The following is a 12,904-nucleotide window of genomic DNA, read 5'->3' as shown; positions in this document are numbered from 1 at the left end:
TTGTTTCATGAATTGTCTTGATCAGAAAATTTATCACCATGTATGTGGTTACTCTGTTGGTGGAGGGTGGAGGATTTCTCTCAGAACTTCCTTTGAGGAGAGCATCCAGGTCAACCATCTCTTCTTTTCCAAGCAGAGTGTCCTCCTATGGACATTTCTATCATGGCCCAACACTAAGGACCTTTTCTGTACCCTCTTCAATTTCCTTTAATGTGTTGTCTTCCCATTAAAATGTATGGTTCTTGAGAGGTTATAGTTATATTCTTAACACCTAACACAGGAACTGGCACATATTAAGCATTCAATGTTTATTGACTGAATTGACTTCTTTCTTTGTTAATTTTTTATTGTCTTTATTTTTTATTTATTTACACATTACTAAAATATTCCTGTTATAAGAGTAACGATAATACCCCCTCTCCCCACAAAAATATAAAACCATCTGGCCAATTCTGCTTGTTAAGCTGTCTGAGCTTTTTGTTGGATCTCTTTCAGGATGAGAAGGATATCAGGGCAATTTTCCTGAAGAAATTCTTTAAAAATGAAGTCAAGGCTCTTTCCCTGATCATGACTTTCAGGTAGCCCAAGTTGCTGCCATCAGTACTGTCTCTGGGGTGGATAACATTCTTTATAATGAGTCCATCAGAGAAGTTACTTCCATATTTTTCCACACTTGCTGTGGCTGATTTTGATTCTGTTCATGTATTCCTCCCCAGTTACATTAATTGTATTTTCTCTCTCCTTTCACTCTCATCCTCTTCAAAAATGTACTGTGGGGCAGCCGATGAGCACAATGGCCAAAGCACTGGCCCCAAGCCTGCATCCCACCCCAGAGACCCAAAAACTACCCAGCCGCATGGTCCCAGACAGTCAACATAATCCCACCACCTTACAAAAAGTAAAAAGGAAAATGTGTTATATCTGACTATCTTCTCCCATGATCTACCCTTTCTTCTTTTACCTACATCCCCCTACCTGTCCCCCTCTCCCCTTTCTCTCCTTTTTTCTTCTAGATTTCTATACCCTATTGATTATATATGCTGTTTCTTCTCTGAGTCATTTCTGATGAGAATGAAGGCTCCCTTATTCCCCCTCACCTTCCCCCCTTTCATACCATTGCAAAAGCTATTTCTTGAATCTTTTACATGAAATAATTTAGTCTGTTCCAGTACATTTTCCTTTCATCCACTGACTTCATCTTTACAATTTATTATGCCTTTGTATTCAGCTCCCTCCTGTGCTTTATCTATGTATGCTCCTTACGAGTTTTATCACTATTGTCTTCCATGCAGGAATACCCACAGTTCATCATCATTAAATTCCTCATAATTTACCCTTCTTGTCCACTCTCTCTACCCTTTACCTGAGTGCTGTACTTGAAGATCAAACTATCTATTCAGCTCTGATGAATTCAATAGGAACATTAAATTATCACTTCATTGAAAGTCTATCCCTGGGGTGGCTAGGTGGTGTAGTGGATAAAGCACCAGCCTTGGAGTCAGAAGTACCTGGGTTCAAATCTGGTCTCAGACACTTAATAATTACCTAGCTGTGTGGGCAATCCACTTAACCCCATTTGCCTTGCAAGAACCTTAAAAAAAAGGAAAGTCTATCCCCCTGAAAGAGGACATACATTCACTTTTGTTGGGTAGTTGATTCTTGGTTGTAATTCAGGCTCTTTTGTCTTCCAGAATATTATATTCCAAGCCCTACAAGTCCTTAATGTGGATGCTATTAAGTCCTGTGTGATTCTGACTGTAGTTCCCCAATATTTGAATTGCTTCCTTCTGGCTGCTGGTAATATTTTGCCTTTGACTTGGGAGTTCTGGAACTTGGCTATAATATTCCTGGGGGTTATTATTTGGGTGGGGGGGAATCTCTTTCTGGAGGAGAAGGATATCTGGACAATTTTCCTGTAGAAATTCTTTAAAAATGAAGCCAAAGCTCTTTTCCTGATCGTGACTTTCAGGTAGCCCAATAAATTTTAAATTGTCTCTTCTAGATCTGTCTTCTAGATCAGTTGTTTTTTCAATGAGATATTTCACATTTCCTTCTATTTTTCACTCTTTTGGTATTGAAATATTATGTTCTTATTCTTCACAAAATCATTGGCATCCTTTAGCTCCAGTCTATAATTGAAAGATTTGTTTTCCTCAGAGAACTTTCTTATGTCCTTTTTCATCTAGCCAATTCTGCTTTTTTAAAGGCATTCTTCTCATTAATCTTTTGGATTTTTTAATCCATTTGACCTAAATTGGTTTGTAACATATTGTTTTCTTCAGCATTTTTTTGGATCACCTTGACTACGCTGCTGACTTCATTTTCATTGTTTTCCTTCATCTCTCTCATTTCTCTTCCCAATTTTTCCTCTACCTCCCTTACTTGATTTTCAAACTATTTTTTGTGCTCCACTATATTTTTAGCCCAATTCCTATATTGCTTGGAGGATTTGGATTCAGAAGCTTGGACTTTGTCATCTTCTGAATTTGTGTTTTGATCCTCCATGGAACCAAAGTAATTGTCTTTGGTCAGGTTCCTTTTTTCTGTTTTCTCATTTCCTGAGCATGTACCTAGTTTTGGGTGCTTCCTGAGTTTTTGAGTATTATTGGGAAACCCCCACAAGGCCCTCAATTCCTTCAAGGTTTTATGGGAGGCTCTGACTGCTCTCCTGCCTGTGCTCTGGTCTGTAGATGACCACAAGCACACCCCTCTGCCCTGGAGCTGTGGCGGGGGTCCCTGCTCTATGGTAGTATGTGGGCCTGGACTGTGACCAGGGTCTGAATATGTACAAAGCCACAGAGGCCTGTCCGAAGGACAGAGGAGTGACCTTGACAGTCTCGCCCTCCTCCCTTACCTTCTGGTGAGTGCTGAGTGCTCTGGAAGCAGCTGCTGGGCAGCTCAGAAGGTCTGCTTCCGTTTCCTTGCATCTGGGTTGTGTGAGGACCGCGGCAGCACTGCAGAGAGCCATGTGGGCCTGGGCTTCACACTTACTCTGACAGAGGCTTCTCTGCTGAGCTTCCAAGTTGTACTTGATGCTCCCTGGGTTGGCAGGCCAGGAAACTGCTTCTGGGAGTGCTCCCAGGGACCAAGGTTGCCTGGGGCTGTTCCAGGAAGGCTTGAGCTCCTTTGCTCTGGTGTGCTGCTGCAACCTCTAATCATGTGGAACAGGGCCTGCTCAGTATTGTCAAGGTTACCTTGGCCTGGAGAATTGCCTCATTGGATCTTTCTCTGGAATATATCTCTTGAAAATTTAGTTAGAGTCATAATTTTAAGGTTTTTGAAATATTTTGGAGAGAAGTCTTGGGAAAGGCTGCTTTCCTGCCACAAGCTTGGCTCCATGCCCAACATCTTCCACTCTTAAAATCTGGACTGACTTTTTTTATTGAAATAATAAACTTCATTTTTAAAGTATTTTTTACTTTTTAAAGATTTTATTTGAGTTTTGAGTTTTACAATTTTTCTCCCAGTCTTACTTCCCTCCCTCCCCCACAGAAAGCAATCTGTCAGTCATTATTTTGTTTCCATGTTGTATATTGATCCAAATTGAATGTGATGAGAGAGAAATCACATCCTTAAGGAAGAAACAAAAAGTATAAGAGATAACAAGATCAGACAATAAGATATCTGTTGTTTTCTAAATCAAAGGAAATAGTCCTTGAAATTTGTTCAAACTGCACGGCTCTTTATCTGAATACAGATGGTATTCGACATTGCAGACAGCCCTAAATTGTCCCTGGTTGTTGCACTGAGGGAATGAGCAAGTCCATCAAAGTTGATCATCACACCCATGTTGCTGATAAGGTGTATAGTGTTTTTCTGCTTCTGCTCATTTCACTCAGCATCAGTTCATGCAAATCCCTCCAGGCTTCCCTGAATTTGTATCCCTCCTGGTTTCTAATAGAACAATAGTGTTCCATGACATACATATAACACAGTTTGTTAAGCCATTCCCCAATTGAAGGACATTTACTTGATTTCCAATTCTTTGCCACCACAAACAGGGCTGCTGTGATGTTTTTAACCTTTTTCTTCATCTTCAGGTTATAGACCCAGTAGTGGTATTGCTGTATCCAAGGGTAGGCTCATTTTTGTTGCCCTTTGGGTGTGTTTTCCAAATTTCTCTCAAGAAAGGTTGGATCATAGGTCCACAAACAGTGTAATAGTATCCTAGATTTGCCAAAACCCTTCCAACAATGATCATTATCCTTTCTGCTCATATTGGACATCCTGAGAGGTGTGAAGTGGTACCTCAGAGAAGTTTTGATTTGCTTTTCTCTAATAATTAATGATTTTGAGCAATTTTTCATATGGCTATGGATTGCTTTTATCTCCTCATCTGTAAATTGCCTTTGCATATCCTTTGAGAATTTGTCAATTGGGAAATGGATTTTTTTTTAAAATATGACTCAGTTCTCTGTATATTTTAGATATTTGTCAGAATCATTAGTTCTAAAGATTGTTTCCCAATTTACTACATTTCTTTTGATCTTGGTTATAATGGTTTTATCTGTGCAAAAGCTTTTTAATTTAATGTAATTGAAATCATCTAATTTGTCTTTGGTGATGTTCTCCATCTCTTCCTTAGACATAAACTGCTCACCTTTCCATAGATCTGACATGTAAACTAGCCTTAATCTTCTAATTTTCTTATAGTATTGTTTTTTATGTCTAAGTCCTGTAACCATTTGGATCTTATCTTGGTAAAGGGTTTTAGGTGTTGGTATAATCGAAGTTTCTTTCATACTAACTTCCAATTTTCCCAGCAGTTTTTTATCATAGAGAGTTTTTATCCTAATGGTTGGACTCTTTGGGTTTATCAAACAGCAGATTATTATAATCGTCTCCTGCTTTTGCACCTTATCTATTCCACTGGTCCACCACTCTGCTTCTTAGCCAATATTAAAAGGTTGATGACTGATGCTTTATAATATAATTTTAGATAAGGTAGGGCTAAGCCCCCTTCTTTTGCACATTTTTCATCAAATTCCTGGAAATTCTTGACTTTTTATTTCTCCATATCAATTTACTTCAACTTTTTATAACTCATTAAAGTAATTTTTTCGAATTTTGATTGGTAGGGCACTAAACAGGTAGTTTAGTTTTGGTAGAATTGTCATTTTTGTTATATTAGCTCTACCTACCCATGAACAGTTGATATTTTTTCCAGTTATTTAAATCTGATTTAATTTGTGTGAGGTGTTTTATAATTGTTTCCAAAAAGTTTCTGAGTCTGCCTTGGAAAATAGTCTCCCAGGTATTTTATATTGTCTGATGTTACATTGAATGGGATTTCTCTTTCTAGCTCTTCCTGCTATATCTTGCAAGACATATATAGAAAATTTGAGGATTTAGGAGGGCTTATTTTGTAACCTGCAACTTTGCTAAAATTGCTAATTGTTTCCAGTAGTTTTTTGGATGATTTCTTGGGATTCTCTAGGTCGTCCATCATGTCATCTGCAAAGAGTGAGAGTTTTGTCTCTTCCTTCCCCATTCTAATTCCTTCAATTTCTTTTTCTTCACTGATTGCTGAAGATAACATTTTTAATACAATATTGCATAATAGTGGTGATGATGGGCACCCTGTTTTACCCCTGATCTCACTGGGAATGCCTCTAGCCTCACTCCATTGAATATAATGCTTGTTGATGGTTTCAGATATATACTGCAAATTATTCTTTATTTTTAGGTTTTTGCAAGGAAAACAGGGTTAAGTGGCTCGCCCAAGGCCACACGGCTAGGTAATTATTAAGTGTCTGAGACCGGGTTTGAACCCATGTACTACTGCCTCCAGGGTGGTTACTTTATCCACTATACCACCTGGCCGCCCTTTATTTTTTTAGGTTTTTACTGCTTATTATTCTAAGGAACAATTCATTTATTCCTACCCTCTCCATTGCCTTTAGTAGGAATGGGTGCTGTATTTTGTCAAAAGCTTTTTCAGCTTCTATTGATATGATCATATAATTTCTTATGGGTTTGTTGTTGATATAATTGAGTATACTAACAGTTTTCCTAATATTGAAACAACCCTGCATTCCTGGGATAAATCCTACTTGATCATAATGTATTATCCTAGTGATGACTTGTTGTCATTATTTTGCTAAGATTTTATTTATGATTTTTGCATCTATATTCATCAGGGAGATAGGTCTATAATTTTCTTTCTCTGTTTTAAATCTTCCTGGATTATTTATCAGCATCATATTGGTTTCATAGAAAGAGTTAGGCAGAGTTCCAGCTTTCCCTATTTTTCCAAAGACTTTATATAGAATTGAAACCAATTGCTCCTTAAATGTTTGGTAGAATTCACTTGTGAATCCATCAGGCCCTGGAGATTTTTTTCCTTAGGGAGTTCAATGATGGCTTTTTGAATATCTTTTTTCTGAGATAGGGCTGTCTAGGTATTTAATCTCTTCTTCACTTAACCTGGGCAAGTTATATTTTTGTAAATATTCATCCATTTCCTTAGAATATCATATTTATTGGCATACAATTGGGCAAAATAATTTCAAATTATTACTTTAATTTCACCTCATTGGTAGTGAGTTCACCTTTTTCATTTATGATACTAGCAATTTGGTTTTTTTCTTTCTTTTTTTAATCAAATTACCCAGAGGTTTATCAATTTTATTGGCTTTTTTCATAAAACCAACTTTTGGTTTTATTTATTAATTCAATAGTTTTTTGCTTTTGCTTTTATTAATTTCTCCTTTACTTTTCAGAATTTCCAATTTGGTATTTGATTAGGGATTTTTAATTTGTTCTTTATCTAATTCTTTTAGTTGCATGTTTAGTTCATTGATTTCCTCTTTCTCTAATTTATTCATGTAAACATTTAAAGATATAATATATCCTGAGAGCTGCTTTGAGTGAATCCCATAGGTTTTGGTATGTTGTTTCATTTTTGTCATTATCTAGGATAAAATGGTTAATTCTTTCTATAATTTGTTTTTTGGTCCACTCATTCTTTAAAATGAGGTTATTCAGTTTCCAATTGGTTCTGGGTCTATATCTCCTTGGCCCAATATTGCATATGAGTTTTATTGCATTGTGATCTGAGAAAGATGCAGTCACTATTTCTGCCTTCCTGGAGCTGATAATTAGGTTTTTATGTCCTAACACATGGTCAATTTTTGTATAAGTTCCATCTACTGCAGAGAAAAAGGTATACATACTCCTTTCTATCCCCATTTAGTTTCCTCCATAAGTCTACCATATCTAGTTTTTTCTAACAATCTATTTATCTCCTTAACTTCTTTCTTGTTCATTTTATGATTCGATTTATCTAGATCTGAGACTGGGATGTTGAGGTCTCCCACTAGTAGAGTTTTGCTGTCTATGTCTTCCTGTAGTTCTTTCAGCTTCTCCTCTAAGAAATTGGATGCTATCCCATTGGGTGCATATATATTTAATCAGTACGGAAATAACTTTATTGTCTATGGTAACTTTTAGGAGGATAAAGTTTCCTTCCTTATCTCTTTTAACACTATCTATTTTTGCAGGTGCTTTGTCTGAGATAAGGATTGCTATCCCTGCTTTTTTCACTTCAGCTAAAGCAAAATATATTTTGCTCCAACCTTTTACCTTTACTCTATATGTATCTCTCTGCTTCAAATGAGTTTCTTGTAAGCATCATATTTTAAGATTCTGGTTTTTAGTCCACTCTGCTATTCACGTATGTTTTAAAGGAGAGTTCATCCCATTCACATTCAACGTTATGATTACTAATTCTTTATTTCACCCTATGTGATAGTCCCTCTGTTTGTATTTTCCTCTTTCCCCTTTATCCATATTCCCCGGTATTTTGTTTCTGAATATCACCCCCTTCAGTGTGTTTGTCATCCTGTATCATTCCCTTCCCTTTCTTTCCTCTTTCCCTTTCCCCTTCCCTTCCTTTTGTTAGTTCCCCTTTTTTCTCCACTATCCATCCCTCCTCCCCTTTTCCCCTTTTAATACTTGAAAGGTTAGATGTTTTTTAAGTTAACCAAGTATGTGTTAAGTTGAATTTAAGCCAAGTCTAATGAGAAGAAGATTCATCTCTTCCCTTCTTCCCCTCTATTACCATAGGTATTTTGTACCTCTTAGTGTAATAAGATTTACCACATTCAGTCCCCTCCCCCTCCTGTCTCCTTCCTGTCCCCCCCTTTTTAAGGGAGTAGTGTTTTTTTAGATCATTCTATCTGAGTCATAGAAAATTCTGAGTATTCATCACTTCTAGCTAAGTACTTTTGATCTAATAGAAGTAAAATTCTTGAGAGTTATTAGAGTCTTTCTCCCAATTGGAGTTAAAGCCAGTTACATCCCATTGGATAGCAGTCTCATGGATAGGTCAGGAATGTCCATCACTTCTGACTTGGTATATTCTCTCTGTTAGAGTTACAATTCTCAAGATATATGAGAATCTTTTTTCCCCATGATGAGATATATGCAGTTTCAACTTATTGTATAGCAGTTTCTTTTCATTTACTTCCCCCTTTTTTTTATCTTTTCATGTGTCTCTTGAACCTCTTGTTTTCTGTCCAAATGCTCTATTTAACTCTGGTCTCTTCATCAGGAATTTTTGGAATTCTTCCATTTTATTAAATATCCATCCTTTTCCCTGCAAGAGAAGGCTCAGCTTTGTGGGATAGTGCATTCTTGTCTTCATTCCAAGCTCTCTTGGTCTTCAAAATTTCTCATTCCAGGCCCTTTGATCCCTTAACATTGATGCAGCCAGGTCCTTAATCCTTACTGTGGTGCTTTGATATTTAAATTGTTTCTTTCTGGCTGTTTGTGGGATTTTCTCTTTTATCTGATAGTTCTGGAATTTGGCCACAACATTCCTTGGTGTTTTCATTTTAGGATCTTTTTTTCTGGAGGGGATCAATATATTCTTTCAATAACTACTTTGCCCTCTGGTTCCATGATATCAGGGTTAGTTTCCATCACTAGATCCTGTAATATTAAGTCCATGCTTTTTTTTCTCTTCAATGTTTTCAGGAAGCCAATAATTTTCAGGTTGCCCCTCCTCAACCTATTTTTGAGGTCAGTGGTTTTGCTGATGTTGTATTTTCAATTTTCCTCTATTTTTTTCTATTTTTTTGATTTTGTTTGACTGGTTCCAGCGGTCCCATGAAGTCATTAGTTTATGCAGTCTCAATTCTTTTTTTTTAAGGAGAAGTTTTCTTCATTAACCTTTTGCAACTCCTTTTCCAATTGGCCAATTCTACTTTTGAAAGAGATTTCCATTTGACCAATTGAGGTTTTGAGAATATTATTTTCTTTTTGCATTTGAACAATTGAGGATCTGAGAGAATTATTCTCATTTTGTATTTGCCCAATTGTATTTTCTAAGAATTTGTTTTCTTGTTGCAAGGTATTAATTGTCTCTCCCAAATTTTCCAGTTGATTTTTAAACTCCATCCTTATTTCTTCAAGGAAGTCTTTCTGTGCTGAAGACCAGATCATATTCTCCTCAGAGGTTCTAGGTCTCTCTGAGTTAGGGTCTGTTCATGGATCCACCTTTCCACTGACCCTTCTTCATTTTGCTAAGACCTTGAGTTGGGGAGGGGCTAGTTCATAGGGGTTTGAAATTGCTAGAGGCTTTACTCACTGCATGCAATTTCTCTGGCTGGCCAATAGGAGGTGCTGGTTGCTTTCTCTGGAGTATCTGTGACCTTGATTGAAGCCTTCTCCCTTAGCTTGAAGGGAGGTGTTGAAGCTATTGAATCCTTTTGCCTTCAATCAATGATGGACTTTACCCTGGGTGAGGTCATCCCTCTCCCTATTGTCAGCTGGGCTGGTTCTTCTGCTCACACATCTGTGCCTGAGGCAGAAGTAGTCTGCAATTGTTTGTTCTGGGAAGAGGCCTCAGCTGCAATGGAGGCATGGACTCAGAGTTTCTCAGACCAGAGGAGCCCAGGGATGGTGTTTGCAGATCTCCTGCACCACAACTCTCCTCCCAGCCCTGTTGGCAAGCTCCAGAGGGTCAGCACTAACACCAGTGGCTCTGCTCCCTAGTTTGACTCAAGCCCCAGCAGTCTAGCCCCACCACTGATCCAGCAGGTCTGTCTCTCAGGCCCTCAGACTCCCCTGCTCCAATTCAGCTGCTAATCTCGCTGATCCAGGGCTGGTCCACCCTCTGAGTTCAGACTCACCCACCTGCATTCGCCCAAGGCTGCTGTGGGAGACAAATCCTGAGATAGATATTCTTTCTCCTGGTTTTTCTTTCTGGGTTTTGTGGGTTGGATTTCTGTTAAGTGGTTTGTTTCATATAATAGATGGGGAAAGATCAGGAGACTTTTGAACTCTGCCTATCTTCTCTCTGCCATCTTGGCCAGAAGTGGACTGATTTTTTGACAAGCCTTTCCATTCTTAGGTTCATCCTCAGAAAGATGACAGCTCTTCTTGGGATAGTACACAAAACCTCTTCTGTGTGGCAGATCACAGCATGCATTACATTTCTTTCTCTCTGGCTTTGGAAACCTATGGACATTTCCACACTATGCTAATGCATCAATGTAGGAATCACTAGAGAATAACAGACTTGTAATCCAAAAAATCTATCCAGAACCAAATAAGTTAGGAATATGGGGCAAACCTAAGAAAGACAAAATATATTTGGAATAAAGGTCTATATTTTCTCTCAAAAAAAAGGTTCACAAGCAAAAATGGGGGTCTCATGCCTAGAGTTCATATAAAAGAGATTAAGTTTCACATACACACACACACACACACACACACACACACACACATACACACACACAAACCCCTAGTATTTAAAAGTTAACAGTTGCAGGCAGAAATATTGACAGATTACTAGGCTATATTTAAAAGTCTAGTATATAGATATAAGGAAGTAGTCTTTTATTTATTTGGTTAATCCACAACTAATGGGCTACACTGTTAAATACCTTTTAAGAAGGACATTGAAAAGCTGAAGAGAGGTCACAGGAACACAATCACAATGTGGAATGAGCTTGGGCTCAGGCCATATCAGAAACATTAGATGTTAGGTGTGAAGTTAGCTGTTTCAACCAACACTTAATCAGAATTTACTATATGCTAGCGACTGTGTGGTAAGCTCTTCATAGACTTGAAATCTTGTCCTTACTTACTTGTCCTGTGGAAGATAAGTGATTAGACTTGTTCTTGGACCAAGAGAGTGGAAGAAAGAGGTCAATGGGCAGAAATTACAAAGAAGAAAATTTAGACTTGATCAAAGAAACCAACTAGGGTAGTATAGTGGAAATACTGTCAGGTCTAGGATCAGGAAGACCTGAAATTCAAATTCAACCTTAGACATTTAGAATTTTGTTGCCTTGTGCAAGTCACTTAATCCTGGTTGTCTCAGGTTCCTCATCTATAAAATGAGGAGAAGAAAACTGAAAGCCACTCACTGGTCACAAAGAATCAAGCATCTAGGTGGCACAGTGGATAGAGTACCAGCATAGAGTCAGGAGTACCTGAGCTCAAATCTGGTCTCAGACACTAAATAATTACCTGCTCACGGACCTATCCCAAGCCATTGCCTGGATACATACCTTTCCCTTTCGGACATCATGGACCATCCTTGGAGACAGAGGACAATAACTGGACAGAGCACCCTGTTGCAGTCTAACAAGCAGGTCTTTATTGCTTACATTTGCTGAATATGGCCCTGCTGCAGGCCTGCTGCTTGCTACATCTCGAATCCCTCTGGATCTCTCTACTTCCGCCTGTGTCCCTCTTATATATACTCCCTAAGTCCTCCTATTGCGTAGTCAAGCCCATTGGGGAGCCTATTCTGTTTAAGGTGCAGCCTTAATACCACTCCTTGAGATATCTCTCTTAGATTACATGGCAGAGTCCACACCAAGGCAATTCATCCTAATGGCCCCCTCAACCCCCAGGACTCTAGATGGGATTACACCCTTAAGCTCCTCCCTTGTTACTCCCTCATGAGTGGAGCCTTTCCTGTTGACTGGGCATTCCCCACGCCCAAGTGGGTGGGTTCACACCCCCAGGCATCTCCTAGCCCATAGGTGGCCAAGGTCCAGAGCTGGGTCCCTGACAATTACCTAGCTGTGTGTCCTTGGGCAAGACACTTAACTCCATTGCCTTGCAAAAACCTAAAAAAAAAAAGACTCAAACAGAATTGAAAACAAATGATCAAGAGAACAACCAGCTCATCAAACATAAATAGTCAAAACTGTCCTAGGACACTTGGGGAAATAATAAATACCTTTTCATTGGAGGTCTTCACACAAAAGCTAGATGACTTGCCAAATATGTTGTAGGTAACATTTCCTTTCAGATGCACTTTGGATTAGCTGACCTCTAAAGTCCTTCAACACTGATATTCTGTAATTTTGAAAAAAATTCATCTCATAAATTCCATCTATCATTTAATCCTATTGAGATCCTTTGAATTCTTTCTATCATCTACCACAATAGCCATCCCACCCATCATGTCAACAGCAAATTTTTCAAGCTTGTACTCTGTCTTAATATCATTGATAAAAATGTTGAACAGGACAGGACAATGGACAATACTGTGGTCTTTGATTGATTACTACTCTTCAGATTTAAATAAATTTATTTCAACATCCATTTTAAAAATATTTGCTATACTAAAGGTACCCTGAAAATAACTGAGAATATAAAAATAAATAAAACCGACTATATCTATTTTCAAGAAACATGCTGGCTAAGGGAGGGAGAGAAGGAATGGAATGAGTAAGGGAAGAATATAACATATATATATATATATATATATATATATATATATATATATATATAGAGAGAGAGAGAGAGAGAGAGAGAGTGATATACAATTACAAATAATGCAATATCAAAGAAAAAGCTATAAAAATTTAGAAAAATATAGTAGGAGAAAATACACTTAGCTAGGGGCTTTCAGAAAAGATTCTTGAAGGAAACTGAA

The 12,904-nt window shown here is 38.0% G+C and overlaps 1 long non-coding RNA gene across 1 annotated transcript in view; it reads right to left on the bottom strand.

Moving 5' to 3' along the window:
• Positions 1-12,904, bottom strand: part of LOC141497339 (uncharacterized) — a 59,427-nt gene that overhangs the window by 16,810 nt on the left and 29,713 nt on the right. Inside the window, exon 3 of the long non-coding RNA XR_012471301.1 lies at positions 12,203-12,321. This is a non-coding gene — a long non-coding RNA (uncharacterized LOC141497339). The remainder of the gene's footprint in view (positions 1-12,202; positions 12,322-12,904) is intronic.

Source organism: Macrotis lagotis, chromosome X, assembly GCF_037893015.1.
Source record: "Macrotis lagotis isolate mMagLag1 chromosome X, bilby.v1.9.chrom.fasta, whole genome shotgun sequence".
NCBI lineage: Eukaryota > Metazoa > Chordata > Mammalia > Peramelemorphia > Peramelidae > Macrotis > Macrotis lagotis.
This window is presented reverse-complemented; position numbering and strand designations above follow the sequence as displayed.